This window comes from Lonchura striata, chromosome 6 (assembly GCF_046129695.1).
Source record: "Lonchura striata isolate bLonStr1 chromosome 6, bLonStr1.mat, whole genome shotgun sequence".
NCBI lineage: Eukaryota > Metazoa > Chordata > Aves > Passeriformes > Estrildidae > Lonchura > Lonchura striata.
In genome coordinates, this window is record NC_134608.1 from 9,512,536 (window position 1) to 9,538,772 (window position 26,237).

Genomic DNA, 26,237 nt, shown 5'->3' on the forward strand with positions numbered 1-26,237 from the left:
GTCTCATCTAGGCTTGGACTGCTGAATGTTAGTCTAATACTGATGAATTTTCCCTAGGGCACAAAAAAAATCATGTTGCTACCAGAATATATTGCTAATTGAAGAAAATCTTTAAGCCAACAGAAAATATCATTTTAAGTGACATCATTTGATATTTCACATCACATTTCACTTGTAAACACAATAACTTGTTATATCTTCTACTTTACTGACTAGGACTAGGACATCATAATGGTCTTTTACAGACCAGATGGATGCAGCAATAATTCTTATCCATCATGTGTCCTATTGTGTTCTCCACAACCACAGTGCTTTACAAAAAGCTGTATTTTTACATATCAACCACTAATTTAATATAATGTCCATCCAGCCCATCTGACCCCAGAGATTCCCTCAGTGAATCCAGGTCAAACCCTGCCTCCTCCCAGATGAGCATTTTCCAGGTTTTTGCTACGCAACAGGTTTTCTTTGAGAGCAGGGGGACTCAATAGATCTGTATTTTCTAAATTACATATGTCAAAAGATATTCTAGGCACTCTATAATTAGCCAGCAAGGAAAAGCATTTCTGATTCATTAGGTCAACTTTAATGGTTTCCTCATTAAAAGTTTTCACTGTTAAGCTGACAGAAGCTAGAATTTAATAGTAGCTTCCAGCACTTTCTTTATTAGCCGATCTCTATTGAATCAGTCTTTTATCACCTGAAGAGATATTTTAAATGGAAATTCCTCAGCCCCAAGCAACCTAGATTGACCAAAGGCCTAGAGATTGCTCTGTCCCTGCTTTAATAAACTGACTGTATGTATTGCTGCAAAGGCCAGTCCTCATTAGTCAGAGATGGCTATGCAAGATTTAACACGTTATATTCCAGTACTAATTTGTCATTTGTTGATCCTGACCTATTCTTGGTAATATAAAGTATCTTTTAGAGGTAATTTATCAATATGAATCTCTGGAGACCTCTAACAAGAATTGTTCCCCTCCTCCCTGATTCACAGCAGCTGGATAATTCTGTGGTCTGGACAAGCTAACTGCTGTTAAACCTGCAAAGGATGGAATTAAGCTCTTTTGCTGTTCCCTTTGAGTAAAAATCAGTCAAAGAAAAGTGACAGGCTTATATTCTATGTGCCTGGGAATAAGTGCTTTGGCAGGTAGCTCATAGAAGCTTAGATTCCCCCTTTGTCATGTTTCAGCCAAATGAAATCACATCTTATGCTAATATTCTTGTGTTTGCAGGGGAAATGATACTTTCTTTTAAAGGGCAAAATTTTATTTCTTCCATTTTTTATTAATGTCCCAGCTGCTAGACATTGGAATTTCATGGAGAGCAAGTCTACCCAGCTCTAGACAGCAATGATCTTGTGCAATCTAGTTATTTCAGAATGTACAACTGCAAATACAGTAAAGAATTGGGTCCACTGAAACCAATCAAGATTGCTCTATGTTGACTAAAAACTATCCTCCTTAGGAGACTAAATTAGGTTTCTTAACAGCTTTTTAATAGATCTCTTGCTCTTTGTTTGCAAGTCACACAAAAAGAAAAGTCATTTCTTCAAACTTCTACTGTCTCTGGGGGATTTGAGCAACTCAGATTATTTTAAGAGAGTTGCTTGTCTAATGAATTAGGTATTGTCCCAGTACTTGGAAAACAGGGTTTCAACCCATGAAGCTCTCACTGAGGCTCCATCTGACCTTGAAGAAACTCTCTCTCGGGGTTTCAATTTCCACAGATAAAAAGTAAAGGTGACATTTACCTTCTCCTGTCTTTGGTCTGTCTTGTCTGTCTGGGTCATAAACTCTATGTTGCCAGGGACTCCCTTTTGCAATTCATAAAATGCCTAGCACAGCACTTTAAAAGCTGTAACAGCTCGTTTAATATACATTTAAAATAGTAATTCATATGTCAACATACAGAATTTTTCCCACCATAAGCCTACATAGGTGCCTTAAGTAGAGATGTTTCTTTCAAACAGTATCAGGTGAAAGAACTAAGACAAATCACATAAGATGGAAAGACATTACTAGAAGCAGTTCAGCTCCTCACTTCTATCTCCAGGTGCATTAATTTGGAATTTCACAGCTTGTTAGCTAAAGAAATATTTTTGGTTAGACACTGAAAATGGCATGGAAGGGAGAGGACTTTAGTCTTGGCCAGGGTGTTTGGCTTCACAGAATTCTCTCATTTCAGTAGCAATTTATAAGGATTCCAGGAACTCAGCTGGCAATGATTTGATATTTTTCATGCTAATCTCCTCTTAAGGCAAACCAAAACTAGCATCTAAGTTAACATTAAAATGTGGCTATCCATAGCTGCAAAAGCTTACTGGCACAGGAGTGACCTTGGCATCCTTCATCAGCGCCTTATAATGCTAATGGAGGATTAATATAGGGAGGAGGAGGCAGCAGCAAAATAGGGAATAGATGGGGAAATGTGTGGGCAGTAAAGTAGCAATGAGCTTTCAAAGCTTTTCCATGCCCATAAACCATAAAAAGTAGCTGAGAGGAGTATTTACAGAACCATTCTCCGGAACCAGGGTGAAATAATTCAGTATGACAGCAGTTTAGAGTCTCTTTGTAAGAAAAAAAAAAATTAATTATAGATGAGGAAAATTATAAGCAGTATAGTAGTACCAGCAAGTAGGCACCTTGAACTTCTCATACTGTCTCTATTACTGGGGCTACTTTTGACTGCCAAAACACCTCAAACTCCCTTGTTTGCATTAGCATATGTGTCTTAAACAGACTCTGTGCTGCCATCAGCAGCATCAGAACAAAGGTCAAGGGTAGCTGTGAAGAATGTCTGTAAGCGTGGCATCCAACCATAGGCCCATTTCCAGTTTTTGTTTGGGTTTTTAAAAAAAACGCCCTTAGACAAGATGCAGAGTGGCAGACTTCTTGATGAACAGAGCAATCCTTGAAGGAGGAAATAACAGGAAGGCTTAGAGGCATATGGAACCCATTAGAAATGGCATGTTTGCAGGGACAGATTATAAATTGGATCAACTAGAAAAGCATCTGAGAAAAAGGCCTGCATAAAATTCCATCTTGTGTGAACAGTCTCAATCCAGATGAAGTGGGTTTCTAAACAGAGACTTCACTTTTCCATTGTTTCTTCATTTTACCACATTTGGAAAAGGCCCAGAAGTGATGACAGCAGAAGCCCTGTGCACACTAAGACCCATCCTGGGACAGAGAGAAAGGGGAGAGGAATGACTGGCACCATAATATACAACCATTATATCTCCAGTGTTCACTCAAAACAGAAAGGAGCCATTTCAAAGGTTTAATAAGGTCAAAATCCACACTTGGACAAACCTTCAGACCTGGATGCAATAGACACACAGCTCCTGCACAATACCAGAGTGACACTCACTGGGGTGCTCCATGGCAGCCCCACACTTTGAATGCAGATTTCAAATCCTTGCTCCCCTCTACCTCACAGCTTCTGGAGTCAGACTGCTAACTTCCCTAATTATTGATGCAGGTGCAGGGGATTTCAACCTAAAAGAATAGCAAACAGTCATTCATTAACATCGGACATGCAAAACAAATTTAGCTAAGCTGATTACTGTAATGGAGTAGCCAAGAGCACTGTTCAAATTGACATGGGAGTAGAAACGCCTTTGATACTCTCAGTACAACAAGCTGTCTATTTTTGTGAAGTCTCATGTTTCCTAATTACCTTGATGCTGTAAGAATTAGGTAATACCAATGTACAATCACTCACACCGGGCTGGGTTCACAGCCTTCCATTCCATGGTGCTTACAGGGAATGTCAATCTGATACAAGAGGTCTGGCTGAGACAGCAGCAGTGTCAGACAGCTCCTGTGGAATAATCCGTTTCACCTCAGGACAAGGAAAACCCTGAAATGCCACAGGGCAGAATTCATGGTGGCCTAATGGATATGCTGCAGGCAGGAAGGCAGCTGTAAATACCTCCTCCTGAGCTGTGCCTTGTGCCCCTGCCTTGCTGAAACCTTTCTCAATGACAGCTGCACCACAGCAGACTGTCCCCTTGGAAAGCCCCTTCCCCTCTCTAGCACAGACAAAAATGAGGATGAAGCTGTCTGCCTTTCAGCACTGTGAAAGCAACTCTACTTTCCCAACTGTGTGTGTGCCAGAGGACACACAGCACAACCTCTTGTCCCACACATCACCTGTAATCCATGCACAACTCACAGAGATCTCAGTATGAACCTGGCACAGCAAAGAAGTGCAGCAACAGAGATGCCCTGACATAACCTGAGAGGAAGTGAGCAGTTACTGGAGAAGGTTAATTTTCCATTCCAGTTAAATTTCCATTCCAGCCTGTTCCAGTAACACTCAAATTTAGGTCTGAAGTAGCTGCATAGGTGATGCTGGATGTCAGGTATGATATGTGCTGCAACAGCTGAGCATGTCAGTGCTGGTAGACATGAAGCAGGACCTTCTGTGCTAACCTGTGTGTGCTTCACGGCGCAGTATTTTTCTCTGTGTGTTTATTTATGGGCAGATTTTGAAAAAGAAAGCAAAGCTTTCTAAAATGGGAACAGATGGGGCCTGCCTATTATCCCAAATCATTCTATGACAGAATAAAAACAAGCAAAGGCTCATGTGTGGCAACCTGCAGTGCAAGACACAGAGCAGACCCCGCTGACAGGCAGTATCTTGTTGCTGAAGAGACCCAAGCTGCTCCCCTTTCCTGTTCTTCAGCTGAGTTACTTCTAGCTTGCAATAGCAAGAATAAGGAAAGGAATCAGCCTTTGTGTGCCACAAACACAGCTGAGACTCAAACTTTGGCTCTTGAGTGCAAAGAAAACAGAAAGCCAAGTAGCTAGGAGCAGTGTTCAACTTTCCACAGCTACAAATTGCTCCTTCATGCATGATACATACAATTACAGTGTGCTTAAATCCTGGATTATTGGGACAATAGGTCATAGCAGCTTAAATCCAAGTGAGTCATTAAGCTGTGCCACTTCAGTAGGAATCTGCATGCTTAAAAAGTGCCTGTGTATCATACAGTCCATCTGTGTAACACACAGTCCATACAGCCTAGCTCCAGTAATTAACTCAACTGCAATTCCTCATGAACATATTGCTACCATGTGTATACATTAGCATCTTGGCAATATTTTCTTTTTGTAAAAAGATTGAAAGCATTAGTGCCAATGTGGTAAATCTGTCTATGTCTGTCTGTATGTCTAAGCCTTATGGCTGTTCACAGGGATTGTCTCTCCTTCTCCCCCCTGCTTGTGTTAGACTACCAACTGCTTTTGAAACTCCTTTTTCCATTTCAAATACATTTTGTGCTTCCATATTGAGATAAACCCCCCAGGAGATGACTAGCAAGCCTCTAGCATCTGAGGCAAGGCTAACAAAGGAGGTCTGTTAGCTGTTGATGATGCTGAGCTGAGTTGGAAAGCTTACAGGGAAATAAGGCAGTTGCCATCCAGTGCACCAGACCCTGGACTGCTCTTCATAGTAAGGCAACAATGAAGGTCTGCTGGGAATCTCCAGTGGCTTATCATCCTCATCACATAACTCAAGAAAGGAAAAAGGAACGTGTAACAGGCACCCTTGCTAGCTGATTTAGATTCACAGTTCAGTGACAGACTCCAAAACTTGAAGAAACCTTGTCATAACCAGACTGTTGAAGAGACCCTGACACAAACCCCAATAGACTGAAGAACAAAAAAAAAAAAAAACCACCAAAACCTGGGGCAGGAAAATTTACTCAGCTTGTTCCTCTGATTTCTGCAAGAACATCTATACTGCAAAATGGATGCAGACCTCTTAATCCTGTAACCAGCCTGAAGTCCACACATCACAGCACACCAGAATGCAGCTTGGCCATCTCAGCCCAGTCCTGCCCTGCGGTGGTGCCTGATCAACTGCCTCCAGCATTGCTCAAGTGCTTCTGGGAGCAAACACAGAAACAGCTGAATTGGGCAACCAAAATACATACAGGTTATTTCTTATGCTGTACAGAAAGACTGGTATCAGAACCTTTGTAATGCTTGTAAATGACCTCTTTCAATATTTATCAGTGTCTAAGCTGCAACACAAATTTCCATCTAGCAAATGTGCTTTCTCTGCTGGAGTATCTAGAGACAGTGAGGCTGCTCAAGCTGTTGAAAGCACATCCCAGTCACAGGTGGAAGTCCTAAACAGAGGATCTGCACCTCTGAATGCAGCCACAAAGGCAAGATGCAGCTGCCTGGAGTCTGCTTCATCTCAGGCAGCCTGTGAGAGGGGAGTATGTGGGAGCCAGATACTGCAGGGTGGTGTGGAACCAGCAGTCCAGGCTTTACCAGCCCTGTAACATCACTATCCTATAATCTGATTAAAAAAAAAAAATTACTTAACCACAAATGTTTTGCCATAGAACTGCCAGAAAGCTTATAAAAGCCCAAAGGCAGCAGTAGTCATGCTGCTTAGTCATATAGCTGCAAAGGATCACAAAAAAATCCCAACAATAACTGGTACATCATTGCTCCCAAGCTGCAACTATACATGCCAAGCTTTACCACCAGGAAATAAATGGAAAAAATGCATAGGGAAAATCCAAATAGACCCCTGATTCCAGCTTTAGTAAGTTGTGCCAGAATTATGATTTGACATTAACTGCTAATCAGTGATTTGAGAATTCTCTTCCTCATTCTTTACAATATCTCTACATAGAAAGAGATACCTTAGGAAAAATATTTTAATAAATGGAATGCTAATTAAAATCAAGTTTGTGATCTGAAGCAGCAATCTCAGATTTTTACATATTAACTAGGATTACTAGTGGGTAACAGATTAAAATTTTGTATTGTTTTATTTTATTTTTGGACTAAATGGGACAAAAACCCCAAAATATAAGAGTTTACAGAGTGAAAATAATATACCCATCCACGCCTAAAATAAATGATTCTATATTTTTGGGGTTTTTTTGAAATTTATCTGGAGCTACATCCACCTAAGTGCCCTCTGAGAGCTGCAATATCAGAGCCTCAGGATTAATCAGGTACAATAAAGTGCCCAGCCCATCTCTAATGCCCACCTTTTATAGTAATCAAGGGATTCCTACAAAGTCACAGCTGGCAAATGTTCTTTGTGCTATATATTGTAATTATATCTCACAGGAGATATGATCCAGCTAAGGAAAGGATCTAGGGAAAGAACAGCAAAATTAGATTGCAAAAACTCCACTCCTACATGGGACCATAGGAGCTGAGCAGATGCAAACGTGTTTTGAACTGACCTGACACATCCTGATGGGGTCAGCTACAGCAAAATATCTTAATTCTATTAAACTCAACATGAAATAGATTTTCCTCTCCAATTTTACTTCTTTTTTCTTTCAATTTTTTTCTGCTTTCAATCTTACAGTTTTCCTGCCAAAAAAAATGTTTTGGTTTTGCTTTGATTTGGTGTCTCAGGAGGAAAGGCAAAAAACACACTACCACTTATACTCAGCAAGAAATGAGTAAAAGAATTTAGAAGGAAGAAATTTAAAGAGTGGTTGGCACCACTGCTTTTTAAGACTGAGCACTGTTTACATCCCTGCCTCAGCACTCACTGTGCTGTGCTAGGAAGAAAACTGAGAAAACAGGGCACTGCATGCTGTACATCCATTTTCTCAGGAAAGGAAGCAGATTCTGACATTAATAAAAGAGCATGAACTGCTGGAGGATTCAACAGCTCTGCTCCCAGGCCCAGGGTCAGGGCAGTGTCCCATAATTCCCTCACTCTAGACTTGAGAGGCACATCCCACACAAATCTTTATTATTCTGGGTACTTAGGGAGGCTGAGGTGTGGAGAGGAAGTGGCAGCAGCTGATTTCCAAGCCCAGACACACAGAGAAGAATGGCAAGCTGAAGCCATCACTGAGCTTAAGTAGAAATAGAACTTTTTAAATTTCAGGGGCAGAAGATTTGAGTTGTCTCACTGAAAAGTCAAAAAGTTGCAAAGGAGAGCCTTCATTGTCAGGCTGGAGAACATAAGGCAGATGTGGGCTCAGCAGCTGCCACAAGACCTGGCCTTGCTGCCTTGGTAGGACAGGCATGAGATTGTGATAATCTGTAATTGTGATATTTTAGAGCTTTTGCGTCATTTTGGTTTGGGTAGTTCCATACCTTTTGACTAATTTTTCATGTTAGCAAGTTTGCTGGGCTATCTTGAGTTGCATTAAAACACATTATGGAATTTGGATTTCCCCTAGAAACAATCCCATTTTTTATTTTATTTTATTTATTTTACTTGACATTTGCTCTGAGAACAGGCTTTAGAAACAAAACCTCTTACTGATCTCACAGGTCTCCAATTTGCAGTTGTGGGCATTTTATTTCAGCTGCTCCCTTGTATTCTGACTTGTTCTGCTGTGAGCAACAAGGTCATGCACTTTTCAAATCTGGATTCCCCTGAAGTAAGGCAATCCTGACTACATTCACAAGAGACAGGATATATATTAGTACATGGAACCACAGGTCTTTTTTATCTTTCAGGAGTGTTATCAGTAGTTTCTGGGGTCATCAGCAGTCTTCACTCCTGAATCAACTGCACAACACCATCACAATGAAGTATGCCTGCGTTTCCAGGAAGCAGCAATTAGTACATCAGTCACTTTGCACTCCAGGTTTGTAAGCAAAGGTGAGCCAGCCACACTGAGGCCTCAGCTGGAACCCATTCTTAAAATAAATTAGTGACACTCACTTTAATCATTGTGCAAATAATAATTTCTGAAATTAAATCAATCTGGTGTTTAATTTTCACAAGAATTTATTGACCTTGGCATAAAAGAATGAGAATAAAAGGGTTTCCTTAATTTTTGTGGGTATCATAGTGAACATAAGACTGCAGGTCATAAAATAATCTGGAGAGCCTTTATAAACTAGTGCAGCTTCATTCTCTCTACATCTTTAAACACAGGGCAGATGGGTTTAGAAAAAATACAGATCTGCTCAAAATCTGTTTTCTCATTAAGAGATTCATTAGCCATACATTTAAGATCAGAATACCATTTTTTCTCTACATGATCCAGGCCCATACATACATCAGAAAAAGATACATACCCACAAAAAAAGTTGCAGAATAGTGACTGGGAGACAACACATGCCATTGCTCACCTTTCCAAAGGTTTGTTTCCATCTCACTCATCACCATAATTTATGGTATTTTATGACTTTCAGGTAGATCAAGTTTATATATCTATCTCACCACTCCACTGGTCACAATACTCATTGCTGCTGTTGATCCATCGACCATCTGAGTCACCTGTTGGGTCTTAAATATCTGCACCATCACTCTGCACTGATCCAGTGTCTGGGTGCAATTTCCTTCTCCATGTCTATGGGAGCGAGGCAGGAGCTTTGCACAGCCTGCCAACTTTGACAGTGAGCACTTAGCCTAGAAGACAGAGGTAGAAAACTATTCTGGAAATAAACTACAGAGGAGTCATATTGCAAACATGCAAACAACTCTGGAATCCTGGCAGGAGGAGAAATAAACAGTGAAGAATGGAGGGGACACAGTTAGACAAAGTCAGCATCTTGGGAAGCATTTGGTAAAGTGAGAGACAGATTTCAGCTTAGTAAACAAGCTATAAAGTTCTCCACAGGAAGAGCAGACATACCACCCTGGATTACTGCAATGTCTAAGCCACTTCTCCTTTGTGATGACTTTCTTAGAAAAATCTTGGTTTTCTGCCTATTTGTTTATAGAAAACATAGAAGTGGCTGTCGCTTTTGGAATGACAACTTGAAGTCAAATGCTGTAACTTGGCCTAGACACACTCTCTCATGATGAACACACTTCCCACTTGCAGAAATAAAGCAAAGCAAAAAAGCATCTGGATGTACTTTTTTGGATTTTTTTTTTTTTTTTTTAATATACATTTTTCTGGTTTGAGAATAGTTAAGCTCTACCACTCACAATTCCAAAATGCAGGAGAACTTCATAACAATTGCGGGTTAGAGCAGCAGGAAGGTTAAATCAATAGAAACCTTACTTGGTCAGTGTATTGCAAAAATGACAGGCACAGCTCCCAAAGCTGTATTTTATGCTCCATGTTAATGGTATAGCAGCTGGCTTTGTTACCTTCTGCCCTGGCTCCCTCACAAACAGCATGTGAGCTGCTCATCCCCCAGCCCTCACAGACATGGCTATCTGCAAAGTGCAGGAAAGTGAAATTCCTGTGGAGATTACAGTGAAGAAAGGCATCTGTACCCCATCCCAGCAGCTGCAGGGGGTCTGTGGCAGCAGGGCTAGAGTGCCTCTCTTGTGCAAAGGGCAATATTGACATTCACAGATTTGGACAAAAATTAAGTGTTTTCAAACTGATCCCCCACTCTTTCTCTCCAGCCTTTTGACTCACCACAAATACATGATTTGGGCAGAAAACAGGCAGTCAAATATCCAGAAAGTCAGTGGGGAACAACTATGAAAACCAGCTCTGCAACCAAAGGAGAAAGATACCTTCTCATAAATCTCCCTGACAGAAATAAAGCAAGAACCTGTAACTCTGACCAGGCCCGAATTCCTTTTTGGATCAGCATTGGAATGGTCTCCCCAGGGAAGTGGTCACAGCACAAAGTGTGCCAGAACTCCAGAAGAGCTTGGACAATGCTCTAAGGCACATGATGTGATCCTTGGGGCTGTTCAGTGCGGGGCCAGGAGCTGGACTCGATAACCCCTGTGGGTCTCTTCCAGATCAGGATATTCTGACTCTCCATGTGTGCTCATGTCCACATTTCACCTCAGTACTTCAGCACTGCAAGAGTCCATACAGAGCACCTAGGGGAGAGAGCAGCATCTCTCATGTTTTCCTGACAGCCCTCTTACACTTCAAAATGAATAGTTTTATAGTTGTTCACATATCTCACCTACATCTGAACCCATTCAAGCTTCACAGGCAGAGAGAATTTCTTACAAGAATATAATTTCAGTCCCTAGGTGGAGGGAATTTCACAAACTCAATATTCATGTAAAGTACCTGCAGGCTACATGGATGTGCCAAAACCCTTACCTGTCTTCCCAAAAATCAAAGGGCTTGCTTAACAGGAAAAATATTATCCCTAAAGTTTAGTTTTATAGGAGTTACATCATTCACAGAGGTATTGCAGTACTAGAGGAAACAGTGAAAAGAGGAAAAAGAAAAAGAGGCCCTTTCTCTGTCTCAGCATTGTTGCTTTGCCACTTTAATTCAAGTAGTAATGTCACAACACTAAAATAAATCATTCTTTACACCACCACAGAAACTATTGCTTACATCTTAATATTGACACCAAACACTGAAAGAAGCTTCCTCAAGTGAGGTTGAAAATAGTTGATAAAGTTAGTTCATTAGCAAATAACTTGCTCTTTTTTTTCCATTATTTATTCATGTGGAGACAAGAATATAAGCATATATTGACTCAGACATAAAAATGCCAATTGACAAAAGGAAAAAAATCTTTAAATGTAAAGTTTGCTAAAATGCTCTTACCAAGAAGTGCAAATGTGTGATGATTATAAATATTCACTGAACAGACTAAAATAAATCTGATATGCCTTAAAAGGGCTATATATTTCCAGCCAATTTTATTCTTCCTGGAAGGCTTTATAATGCATTTATAAAGATATGCTTACAGGCAGGATTAAATCTCTCCTGTTTGCACAACTATAATGCAAAATATGCAAATACTGTGGTAAATTAGAGCAGTTGTTGGCTTTCCTCTTCCAAGAAAACTGGACTGTGAAAGTTTTTTCCCATTCTCCTGCTTAGTTTATTAAACTACCAAAAAAAAAAAAAAAAAAAAAAAACCCAACAAAAAAAAAAAACTTATCCCATATTTTCTATACTCTAAAATAATTTTTTCATGTGGCATCTTTCAAAAAAGCTATTGTGTATTTTCTCTAGGAAAAAAAAATGCAGGACTTGTCCTACTCGAGGAATGACAAATATGCCCTGTGAGCGAACCAAGGCTTGTACTGAGACAGGAAGAAATAAAACAACTTACATTTAGACATTTAACACAGATACTGATTACCAGAAAGAGCATTTACTGAATTAAATTGAAACCCATGAATAATTCACCAGTTTCATCTGATGACAAACACAGAAGTGGCAGAATATTTGATGATCAATAATTATTTCTGATATTTTAGGAAGTATGGCACCTTATAACTGAACAATTTAATTAAACACTAGATGTGACTTTAATTGTACATGCTGTATCAATCCTCCTTTCCTTTTGAATTCTGTGCAGATGCTAAAATTGTTCATCACTGCTCAAGCAAATTCATTTCTCACCATGAATTACAAAACTGGTTCTCTAATAAAGTTTTCCAATATTACATTTTGTGCTACACTCCTGCTCTCATTAAACTGCTAATAGCCCTCAAATTATAAGTTTATTGGAAACCATAGCTGTAGGTTCACTGACATCACATTTGAATCTCATCTGCTGCTGAAGTTTACAAGTGACAGCGCTAAGACTGATGACCTTGTGTCCAGCACCACGTTACTCCAACAGTAGATAAAATTTCCAGCAGGCAGAGCCACAGCACATGCCCAGGTTGTCAGTGTCAAAAACATTCTTCAGAAATGAAGCAGACCCATATCCTTATTTACAGAGTTTTTCTATGGAAACAGCTTCTTCCTATAACATCTCCTTTAAAAATGTGGTATCACTGAACAAATCACACAAAGTCACTTAATTTTTTTACTAGGTCTGCTGGCTCTGCACCATCAGCTTGGGAAGCAGAAATGCAGCTTTTTTTTTCCAAACAGGTAACCAAAAGGGATTCTTTCAGCTCTGCATCAGAGCCACAACTTCTCCACTGTGGATTCCAACAGCTTTTGGTTTTTAAATATCATGTAGGATGAGGATACTGCTATTTCTCCTGCAGCACTGTGGGATGGCTTCTGATCTCTCTCACTTAAAAGATTTTTTGTTGCTAGCTGTTCCAGTTTTGTTTGCTGGGTTTTTTTCCACCATTACTCCAGGTTACAGAAAACCTCTTTATGCTTCTGTGAGAGGTTGTTTTTTCTCCTGAAAACACTCCATACAAGGAATCTCCATAAACAGGTATATGATTTTCCACACCATCTTCACAGCTTTTACCAACCCCCTTGATCAGATTTCAGCAGACTGGACCTTTAAACCTCTCCTAAAGTGATTAACCCAGAACCTTTGTTTGCATCCTCTTCAAACCTATATTTTCTACACCAGGATTCAGAAGGAAGCACCAAAAGTGCACTTTGCCATGTCTCTCCATCCCTAGACAAAACCAACTGAAATTAAAAAAAAAAAAAAACAAAAACAAAAACAAACAAACACACCAAAAAGCAAAACCAAAAAATGCAGGAGGCTTCCATTAAAGCTCTTGGTGTACAAATACCAATTCCATCTCCATGATCCAGTGGTTTTGAACACATGTAACCCTGGAATTTGTGGACCATTTAAAATAATTTTTTCATAAAAAAATTTGTCATTCACTGACATCTCTTTTCATGGCTATGTTAGTTGGCAATAATTTTCAGTCAAGAACTGACATTAGCCTGTGACTGAGTCTTGCTGCAAACTCTCAACCAGATCCATGGTGTTTTCTGAAAGAGACAGAAATAAAAAATCAGTTCACACTTGTACAAGCATCTAATTCCATCACATCTCTGTTCATGGTAGCTGAGGTGCTGGTGAGACCTTTCTAACTTACTATGAACTCTAACTGCCCTTGGATTTACCACAAGTTAAATTTTTACAGGACTGAGACATCTTTGTTATTAATCAAACAATCCAGTTATTTGGCACATTAAAGTAAATAATGCCAACTCAAAGCTGAAAGAAATCTTACTAATTAATCTTACACTTTAACAGAGTCTTTTCACACTAAAAAGATATTCTAGTCTAGTCTCAGCTTCCATAAGTAGAACAGCACCTACAGTTCATTTTCTATTTGTAGGACAGCTCATGTAAATATTGGCTTTTGTGTTCCTGAAACTAAGTTGATATATTGTAAACCATTAGTTGTGTCCTGGTGGAAATAATTTCTTATAGCTGCAGTGCCACATGCTATCCCCACTGTGAGAGAGCTGTGGTGATTGATATGAAAGCCCCTCCAGCACTAGATACCCTGATGTTGAAACAGCAGACTGAAGATACAAAAAACCAGCATTCAGAGGGATGTTTTCCATGTGTTTTTCACACTGCCATTCAAACTCCAATAACTTTTTGTGAGATTTTAATTTTTATCAGTTAATTCTGCTCTAACCTTGCCCACAGCCCTTCTTTGCCTACTTTCCTAAAGTGTTCTGCCTGCTCAACCTTCACTGACAAAACTGCTCTCCACATCACAGGCTGTTACAGAGCAGTCATGGAGCAAGAATTATAAATGCAAACATTTTGCCCCAAGAGCCTCCCATATGCCAGGCTGGGAAGAGCCCCAGTCTGAAGGGCAAGGGCTCCAGAGCCATGTGGTGAATATCACTTTTTATAGCCCAGAGTGGGCAGGCTCTGCCAATTAGCAGTGGTGGGGGTGTTTCATCCAATTTGCTCCCAAGGTAAATCCTGCCTCCAGTCAGCATTATGCTCATTTGGTCTCAGCAGACATTTGATCTGCCTAATCAAAAGAATCCATTTTCTGCTATCCAAAAAGGAATAACGCAGTACACTCCAGGAAGGAAAAAAAAATGCAACAGTTTTACACAAACATACTGTCAAATCATACTTGAATAATTATGGCTCCTATGGCACTTGTGTCTGGAAAAGAAAAAGAAGAGTTCAATCAGTTAACATGCAACTCCTTACAGATAGGAGAATAAGGGGCTAGAAACCATGAATTTTGAATAATTTTGTTAGATTCATTGTTCCGTACAAAACATAACATAGGAATATCTTTTCAGAAGTTTCAGTTAGGAATATCTTTTTAGAAGTTTCATTTTTAACTGTTAGACATCACTTGAGTTTACCTGGACATCACAGCCTAATGTGACTGAATGCCTCCCGTCTCTGGCTCACATATTTTAAGCCAATATTTGGAATAGTCTTCAGGGTTCTGCAACATTAGGTTTAATTCAAGGCTTGTGACACCTTTGTTTAATTTTTGATATTACTCAGTTACCCCTGTAACTAGGAGGCTTCGTTAGCAATGTGTGGCAGAGCAGAGAAGCAAAATCAGGATTTGGAGTACACTGCAATTAATACCTGAATCCATACTCAGCATCAAAATAAGAACACACAAAAGCAATAATTAAAACTGCTCAGAAAATAGCCTATCATTCTGGAGGAGCCTTCAGAGGTATTGCTCCATATCCCTGTATCATGCCACCAATTACTGTAAATGCTTCTTGGCAGACCTTCCGAAGAGGATACCTATACTACATGACCAGACAGATAAATATCATCTCACAAACATTAAGCAAAGCCACAAGAACACTCCCTTTCAGACTAAGCTTTACATAAAACAAGATTTTTAAAGTCCTGTGATAGTTTCTCTTCAGCTGTTTCTCACTTTTTTCATATAACAGTGTGTACCAACCAGGTGATGTTTCCATGCCAGAAACAGTCTCAGACAATGCAAGCATTGTGAGAAACAAGCTCTGGTCTCCATCAGCACAAGGCAGAAATTTGTTAGAACATATCAGCAAGCACCAGAGAATTAGTAATATTTTTAAAAACTTGGGGTATTATATTTAGCAAGTGTCTCCACGGCCTAAAACTGTACATGAAAATCATGTTTGTCTTTGCTTTTTCCTTAAAAAGCTATTATAATGGCACTTCTTCAGCTGAAGGCATTTGTCCATCAATATTCCAGCAGAAACTTCCTTTGCTTGAGTCACTGTTCACTTCCCAACAATTGCTAGGATAAGATGTAATTTCTCTGGGAAGGTGACCTGGCTGCCACCTAACAGGATGAACAAAGTCACACCAGCACAGCTAACAAAAATCACACAATTTCTAATCAAACCTCAACAACGGTTCCTGCAATAAGGGCAAGCGACTTCTACAGCTAAAAGGCTTTTCTTCTGCTGCATTTCAAAGTTGTGAACGCTTGTCAAAAAGAAAAAGGGAGCAGAAGTCATTCTCTATGGCATGTCTCAGGGAAACTTGAATGTGGGGATCACCATATTTGACTCTGTAGGAAGAACATTTAACTTTTCAGCACGGAATCACAGCATCTTCTAGTCTCAGCCTATCCAAAACAGCTTTCTAGCACCACACTAAGAATGCTCTGGATGCTTTACAGAACAAAAATGCTGTTATGCAATCAAATTTCATCTTAAGGCATACACATTCTTGAGTACATATAGTTAATCCTATGGAGCAATTTGATTCTTTTAACCTGTTTGCACTCTAACTCATCTGCTCTTTTTTCTTTTGTATAAGCTTTGTGCTTTTGTGTTGCCTTTGTTAGTATAATAATAATAAATTATTAACTATTTAACTCGGTGATAATTTCTCTTTTATAACTTTTATAATTTCTCTTTTATAACTTTTATAACTTTTGTAGCTACTGTTTTCTACTTTGGATGATGACACATAATTCTTACATTTTGGAATCACTGCCACTTATTTAGCATCTCTGTATGAACCAGCTCTTCCCAAGTTTACTCATGCAAAGTTCTCCATAACTAATTCTACTCTAATCTACATCACAGAAAACAGGGTTCCTCTCAGGATCATCCTTAAAGAGTGAGGAAATTCTGCCTGAAGTCCTCACCTGAATGGGCTGATCACAGAAGGATTAAAAAATTACTTAAAATGATCTTGTAAAATAAAAAGTTAATTTACGTTACTTTTCTTCCCCTCTTCAGCTTCTCTATAATAGGAAAACTTTTTCTCTGGGGCATGGAATTTGCTTTTTGTCTCCACTGAAAAATTTGCAAGCATCCCCTAAATGCTCACTGTAGTTTTATTGGTATTAGAAGGAAAAAAAAAAAAATTTACTGAGATCAGTGTGGAAGAGTTCTTTGTACACCAAGGATGGATGTGACAGGTAACCAACATGCCCAGTTTAACCAAAGAAGGTGAGAAGCAGAGCTCAGCTTTTATCTAAGGTACATGGAAAAAACTTCTGAGGCCACTCATTCAAGGTTCTTCAGTCCTCAAAATTTGTTCTAATTTTAGATACTTGGCACAACACAAGGGGAGATTCGGCTGTCTTCCTCTGTTCAACACATAGTTAAATGCAACACATTTTAGAGGTTTTATTTTGCTTCTTATCAGAAACTCCAGAATTGCTACTCCTAAAAAGTTTCTTAAAATTCTAGGTTTCAGTCAATACATGGATATTACAAATAATATACCCTCTCTATTTACCTGGGATTTTTATGACATCCATTAAGGGGCTTCATCTAAATACTGACTATAAAGCTGAGACAATCAGCAGCAGCTCTCCACTCTGCTGTGATGGTGCACCAAGGAAGGGGGAGAGAGCTCAGCCTTCCCATGGGGCAGCTGAGAGCCACTCTGTCTCAGGAAAAAAACAGCCTCCTGGTCTACAGGGAATAAATCTATTACTGCAGTCTGCTCCCATCTTCAAGACAAGAGTCTGGAGAAAACATTCACATTAAGCATGATTTTTTTTTTTTTTTTTTTTTCAAGACTGATAATAAAGAGAAAGCTTCACATTCCAAGGCTTAACCTATCTAGTGACAGAAGCTGGGCATGTTGTATTGTGAGATTTCTCGTGTATTTTCAATCCATCTGGTACTGCCCAGAATATTGAACTAAATGGGCAAATAATCTAATCCAGTACAGCAATTCCTAAATGTTTCTTTCCCTCTAAACACACACAAACACAGAAATATAAACAGTGTTCTAAACATTTGAATCTCAGGCACTGAAGGTCACTGAACAGCACACAATATTCTCTGCCTCTCCAACCCACAGAACAGTGTGCTTTGTTTCCCCATAATTAATTTCTATTTAATAACTAAGCTTCTAGATAGCTTGTTACTTAGAAAAGAATTAAATACTCATGACTATGAGGTTTAAATTGGTCTTTTCAATAGATAAAACTATTGAAATAGGACAGTAAAATATCCTGATTTCAAGAGCAAGATGCATAACTCAGAGTTCAAGTAGTAAAGCAATTAATCTTCAACAGAACAGCACATGGTAGCTCTGAAAACAAAGCTCTAAATTCTGACAATCATCCTAAAATATTTAACACTGAATCTCTTCTGAGACTTCTGTTAGAACTCAATAGAAAAGCCCCATCATCTGCTCACAAAATAAATGCAAATCCTTACAAGCCTGGATAACCATAATATGGCTCCAGGCATACCTTTGGTTCTTTCTTACTATCAGCTCCTGTGAGAATCACCATATTCCCTGATGCTCAGGGAAAGCTCTTTAAATGCCTGTTTTTTCCACTCCCTCCCAGCACAGTCATTTTTAAACATCACCTCATTTTCCTCTCACATTTAACACTTCCATTAATGACTGAGAGCAAGAGTTCACATTTCAGTACATTAGTCCAATCAGCTCTCATCTTGTGATTTTCACATTGTTCAATAGTTTATAAAAACTATGCAGCAAGCTAAATAAATAAACAAACACTATACCCTGCCAAGGTAAATTCAGAAAGAATTATTCACAGTCAAGTCTTAAAAGGGATTACCTCACTTATGACCGATGCCTACACCAGTGCTGCCAAGAGCAGATCCCACTGTCATGGTCACACTAAGCTCACACCCAAGGTGGCAGCACTTGGCAGCCCTTTTTTGATCCCCCAATTTACATTATACACATTTTGGTGACAAATTAACCTTTGGTTTGAAAATTGCTATGATCTCCAAAAGGCCAAAATGGGGAACCCCAAATTTATCTTCCTTCTCACTGACCCAGTACAACACTCAGTCTTCTTGTGTGTTCTCAATTTCTTTATGTTCCTGCAATGACCTTTGGAACATTTGTTTTCTCGTAGAGATAAAATGACCAGCACAATGGCTTTTCCCAGTGGTGACCTCCAAGTAGGACATGACCTCCTTTTGTTCTGAAGTTTCAGGACAAAGCACTGAAGAGGTAAAGGGCATTTCTCAGCTCAAACTCAGAAACAAATTCTCAGCCCAAAGTAAAACCAAATTATTTTTATGGATTATGCTAAGTCACACCAGGAAAGAGGCCAGCTATTTTTTTCTTAAAGATGGGAGGCATCATATATGTAATATTTGTCTCTTGTCATTTCTTACACAAATTCACTTTGTCCAGTTACATAATTTGCCCCAATCAGAGGTCCTAAAAAAGTGCACAATGGTATTTTAAAGTTCATCTGAGTCCTGTCCTTTGAGAAATTAAATAAAATTATTCAGCCCTCCTTCATTAGCTATGCTTTCTTACTCTATTCATTTCCATGAACTCTTCTCACCTCCTGTTTTGTCACCTCTTTCTTAAAAAACAGCCCCAAAAGGAATATTCCACACTCCCTGCTATATCACATCATCACAAATATATACTCCTTCAGTTGATGATTCAGATTTCTGCTCAAGAAAAATATATATGAGAGTTGAACTTGTCAGATGGCATTCTTGAGAAATTAGATTTGCACATACTTCTTCAGTTGTGATTAAATGGACAATAAATCTAACACTAAACCATAGGGCACTGTTGCAGGAATGAAACTTAAATTAGAAATTTTAGTTTCTTTTACATGCATAAAAGATGCTTACTTGCATCTTAGCTTGTATGTCCTGGTATACGTGTGTGAGAGGGCCACTCATCTCTGCAGTAATCAAGCAGCATGCCCAGTCATTCACACATTACTCCTGTAAATCAAATAAAAATGGTTTCTTGCTTAAAACAGAAAAAAGGTCAGAACCCAACAGAAGAGGAAAAAACTGAGAGGAGATAGAGGAATCATTCAGAAATGAGTGTGCAGTTATAAAACAGCTCTTGTCTTTCTTTGAGACTGTATTATCAAGTCATTTGTGAAGGTTCAAGTGGCCCATTACTATTAAGAAAAAGAATCTTGAAACGCTGAAGAGCTGAATAATTTTAATAGGCAGATTATTTCTCTGAAAACTTCAGAAATATACATTTTTATTATATATTATCCATTTTGAGTTCAGTTTAATATTTTCCAGCCATCCAATGGTAAAAAAACTGCATGGCACTTGATACTCTTGAAACCCGTGTAAGTGAACATCTGGCAGCTGGGGAAGTTTGGGTATCACCAGCTGAGAGCTGCCCTGGAAGAAGCTAGAGTTGGAAGTGTGCTTATCAAATTGTCTTCTTTTCCCCACTGTCTTACAATTATTTATATTCTTCTTGCCACGCCTGCAAAAGATCTCTGAAATAAAACTATGTCTCAAATGGTCTCCTTTTATTAACTGTTTCCAGACAAATCAATAAATTGTGTGAGAGATGTGGGCAGCATCTTTCAAGAGAAACAAATTGCCATTGTAACTCATAACATGCAATTAGTCATGCAAAAATGAAATGCTCTGGAAATAGGGTCTGCTTTATAAATGCTTCATTGTGAAGAGTGGATGGTACTTCAAAATGTTGGTGGAGTAATAAGTTCTTGTTTGTCAACATAATATTCCCATATGTAATTAGAAAATTGTGTGCAAGCTGACCACTTTACTTTGCTCTATTAAGGAAATGAACCACTAGCATTAAAAATACCATGACAAAACATCCACTTGCAACTGCAGAATGAAGAATAATTCCAGTCACTAAGCTGTTTTCACTGCTTATCTCTGACATATGTCATCTGTGGCCTTTAAGTGAAGTAATTTTTTCCCAAATATAACAGAAAAAAATAGTAATTTTTTTTAAAATTAAGGACAGTCAATTATTCAAACATCTTCCTGTGTTTATTGGGAAAACACAAAGAATCAGCTTAATTGCATCTAAAAAAATTTGGAATGAGGACCAGGAAAAGTTTCTGCTACTAAAGCTCATGACACACTAGAGTAAGGCCAAGAGAGGTCATATAATCTCCTATACTGCCTTTCCTTACACATGCCTGAAGATTTTTGACAGCTCCAGAAGAGACCCACATTGTGTCAGTGCAGAGCAGTGGATTTCTCAAAGTCCTTTCCAGCCTGACATTTCCATTATTCTCTGCTTTTATGCACCCTGGCTCTGTAAGGACATTGCTGGGCTGCTGCATTCGTACAGATGAAGCTGACAGGGCTTGGCATAAGTGTAGGGTGCTGTCAAAATACTAATACATGCTGAACCAGAGCTTTTCCTTTAACACTCCATGGTTTTTCATTATTGAGACATGGATGAAGTTTCTACACACTTCAGTTTCCTGAGGTCATTACAACATCGTTTTTATTAACTGGTCAGTGCTGCTTGGTTTCTTGCAGCTGCAAAAATGACCTTCCTGAGTAATAGGAAATGCAGTTTTCATTCCTGGTGAGCACAGCTGATTAGGAAGAGGGGTGTAAAAGAAGCTATTTATTTTACTAAAACAAAGGAAAATTGTGGTAGCTGTAATTTAAACAGCAATTACAGCAAATGTTATGAGAGATTAGAAAGAACAAAATAGATATAGTGCAATGTACCTTCAAAAGATGGCCAAAACTAAGTATCATGCTGGTTACTATTTTTTCATCCTCTCTCAAATCAAAAATCTTTTCACAACTTACATGACCCAATCTGAAGATTCATAAAAACATAGGAAAACTGTACTTGGAACAGAAGTGTTCACATTTTTAGCCATATTTTACACCACCACAAATTGATGTGAGTATCCAGTTTGCCTGTTATTTTATTTTTAACTACATTCATAAACTACACTGATGCCCTCAGGGAGATCTCTACAGCTGGCCCACCTAATACTATTCCTGGCCAGTACAGCATGACTGTTCCCTTCAATACATACTCCCTAGTTTGCTCCATTACCCAAGAAATCACATTTTTCCACTAGCCTGAGATAAAAATCAGGTAGCAGTCATGAGATCTGATGGAAAAATATATTTTACATAACCACTCTTTTATGCTCAAGAAATAAAAGATATCACTTCTTTATTGTGTACACAAAACATAAAGGGCCAGGGCAGGCAAATTAAAGTGTTTCCAAGAGACACTAAAATGGAAAAACTTTCAAGCATTTCAGAGCCTGCTGGGTGAGTAACAGGAGCATAATTTCCCATCTGAAATAAAAGCATTTCAAGTTTGAAGTTACAAAGAGTCTGTTTCTTTTTTTTCTCCTCCTCTGAATGATGTCTGCCAACAGACATGGGCAGCAGGGCCATCAGGGAAACTTATTTTCAAGTAGCCAATCTTTTATCTCTAATCACTACTGAAACATGGTTTGATACTGAACATGTCACACAACTGTTCTGGGCTTGTTTTGTTTCCCTCTATTGACAGCTCATATGAGCAGAATTTCACTTAACTAGAAATCCTGCCAATTTTAATCATGCAGAAAGACCTAGGCAAACATGACAGGCATTAAGAAGAAAACAAAACTTCCTCAAAGATGTTACAGTCAGATTAGTTTTCATGGAGTAAGAAATAAAAATCCATAAAACTTCTGGTTTATTCAAGTCTAAACAAAAGATGGATACACCTGAACTCAATTCCAGACTATCCATGACCCAGTATTACAGGTTCCTTTCCTTCCCTCTCACCACAGCACAGGGTGTTTCTTTCACTTAGTGCAAAACATGTGTTAAACAATCTCTGATTGTCACTGTTTCTGTACATTCACACAAAGGATTACAAATACTCTTAGAACAAAAATTAGGCTGCTTGTGCAACAGGGTTTACATATACAAGAATAAACATCATCACACACTATATTATTTCCTTAGTCACATGAGAGAAAAGCAAAAAGACTGGACAAAGCTTTATCCCTTAAATAAAGAGAAAGAAGCAGATTCTTTTGCAAATGTGGACAAAGGCTCAGGAAATTTCAAAGAGAAAGATATTACATTCTTTCCTCAAAAAGGGGTGTAATATGCTCTGCTCCTCACTTGGGATAAAAAAATCCATTTCTGTGTGACATTTAAATTCAGCAGGCTTTGCTGCTTCTCTAATTTCAGAAAATAAAAACATTATTTTTTATGTGAAGCCTTTTCTTCCTTTAATACTGAAAGAGTTCTTCTCTCCCTCTTAATTGTGCCTAATTTTTGGTGAGTTTGTCCGTTACTCATTCTTGGTTTGCTGCCTCAAATTTTAGCAAATTTTACCCCTTTTTTTTTTTTTTTTGACAGAACCATATTTCACCTCTTCTGTCTCTCTAAAGACCAAAAAAAAAAAAAATCCAACAATAAATAAGCAAGCTCTATTTTGCTTTTTCAAATAAAACAAGTATCAGCTGTTTCCTCATTCTCCATGTCCAGCTCTGTCCCAGCTCAGCAGGGAACCAGCCCCCTGCATAGCTACACCCCACTGTCAGTATATTTGGAAAACCCTTGACCTCAGGTTAGAATGTACTGCACAGCTCTCCATGCTCAGTATTCATGTTTACTCTCAATTGTCTTTAAAACAGATTTGTTTATACAGCCAGCTGTGTGTTGAAGCTGCACAGTTGCTGCTTGCATCCTGCCTTGAGCTGTTTCTTCCCCACAAAGGTTTCTGCTGCCCCTTTGCCCACATTTTTATTCCCTGCAACTGGGATCAACATCAGCTGCAATCCCTCTGACCACCACTCCACCCTCGTGCTGCAAACTGATGAATTCTAATCAAGATATCTCAGGGCATTTTACAGTCTCTCAAAGTCACTTTTGTGTTGCTTCATCTACTCCCCTCTCTTAACAAGTATTTCAAATTGGATGATAGCTCTAGAAGGTTTTACTGAGATACAAGTGGTACCCATTTTCCAGCCTTATTAAATCATAAAGCACTTGATTCATTTCCAGGGATTAAGTCCAAAATATCCTCTGGCTATATTGACCATTCAACAAATTGCATTATGAAAGCAGCACTACACCAGAATAGCTCTAAAAGCCTGCTTTGCTTGGATTTTGCATGGTTATTATTGCAATCAATATTGGAGCAGTTGAAATCCCTCATGATCAATCTCCAAGGCTTCTTTAAGGTACTTTTCTTATAGGTACAAACATTACACCAATATTTTTTGAACCACCCTCAGGGTTTGTAGCAACAACCTGCCTTTTCATCAACTTCTTCCCATACTGCCTCTGGTTTATGGGACACATCACACATCCCTCGGGAAATTCTTTGCCATCTTTCAGTATTAATTCTTGCTAGAGTCAGTTTTGTTTCTAAATCTCAAACCTCTAGAGCTGTCCTAGATGTTTGGCTTGATATCATATCTTTGAAAATGATAGCTCATTCAAAACAATGTGGGAGAAAAGTTCCTTTTAAACATCAAAAGCAACAAACAATTCAGTGCTGTATTAAATATTTCAGAACATTTTAATTCTAAAAATAAAATGCCTTTTCCCCACCAAAAAGATGTCTACTTCTGATTCTAGTCAGGAGTCCAGTATTTTAGTTCCTTACTTGGATAAATTCACTCTTCTAACAGGAAGAAAATCTCTGGTCTCTAAGCCCCTAATTTAGGAAAAACATTCCATCTCCTCACTTGGAGAAATGCTCTTTTAGTATGTGTTTCTAGAACACTATACCATAAAAATAAATCCTGTCATTCAATTCTATACCTTGATGTTGGGCTACAGTATGACCTCCACCACTTCCCCCAAACTGAGGTTAATTTTAACCTGTCTACTGCAGGGGTTAAATCAGTTAAAATCCAATGGAATTTCTATTTGATGCACTCAATAGTGTGACAAATCAAGGGAAAAGGCAGGGGCACATGAAGGGTGCACTAATTTCAATCAAGTCTTTCCAAGTGTGTGAGTGCCAGAGAATGATTGGATCTCAGATTTCATCATATGTGTGAGTATTGCTTTATTGGGAACATTTACATTAGTAGTTTAATCCCTTTAGGAGAAGAATACTGGAAATTGGTTTCAAAATGTTCCCTTCATTAAATCTACTGCAATTTCTTTAGAAATAAAAGGCACAGTCTGAGGTAGTAAGAACCTCACAGATGAACTGTTGGAAACATTAGGTAAGGACCTCTCAACCCTTAAAAGGAATGAAATTGTGCTGCACATTTCCCAGCTGAATAGTTTGCAACATATTAACATCATTTGGGGGAATAGAATTTTAAGTAAAGGCTGTAAATGTGTATCACATGTTTAAAGGAAATCAGAGACAAAATGAAGAGCTTAAAATGTGTGAGGAAGCCACATCCACACACAGTCACTCAGGTTTTTCCTAAGCACTCTTTTCTGCCCATTATGATAGTTCATTCACAGTATTCCACTGTGCTGGGAGACAGAATAATGTTGTACCACCATGAGAAATCTCATGCTTGTGCTTCTTCTGATGCATCATGTGTTATATTTTATATTTTTCAGATTCTGTCCTGCTTGAGTGTGTGGGTCAGGGCTTCATAGGAGGGGATAGTAAGCTATCTCCCCAGAGTAGGGAGACAAAACAATTCCTTCTGGGGACCAAGGACAAATGATCCAACTCTCAGGCCCAAGAGTATAAACAACAGTGAGAGAAAAGAGAAAAACAAAGATGGGACTTCATAACATAAAGCTATAATTGGACAATTAACTCCAATTTACAAATGGACCAGAACTTCTAAATGTGTGAGATCTTGTGACCAGTCATCCATTCTGTGACCATTTTGGGTTCACCTGAGGTGTAGCCCTGGCTGGGCTTTTGTGCTGCCCAAGGTGGGTCCATCCTCCTAATAAATCCCTACTTTATTCTTTAGCTCTGCCTAGTCTCTGTTCTAGGTCAGCCTTCACAAGGCATCACAGCAAGGTCTCACTTCAGATAAGATTTCATAAGAGTGTCATAAACCTTGAATTCTTGTATCTCATCCACTCAGCATGTCTCACATTGGCAAAAGAGATGTGGAAAAGCCAGCGACCAGCAGGCACCTGCACTGGGTACCAGATCAGATGCCAAGTGCAGAGTTCCCTTCTGGAAATAATGCTTTGGAGGAAAGTTGTGGAATGCAGAACCTGGTCCAGCAGCATTTGTTTTAAATTCATTCATACTCTGAGTCCTGTGATGTGTTAAAAAAAGCAGTTATGTGGCCTGGTGCATGCTAAGCAACCTTTTGTCTCTGTCCTCAATCTTCTCCAAATCACATAAACAGCCATCTACCAGATTATTAGAAATATCTATAGTTTCAATCTTAAATAAATTCAAATCTTCTCAGATCTGCTGTACACAGCAAACAGAGAGGTATAGACTCTAAATTACTAACAATTTATGATAAGGATGATATGGCTCTAGTCCCTTCCCTGAAATTGCTAAACTTGACTCTCCTGGATGCCA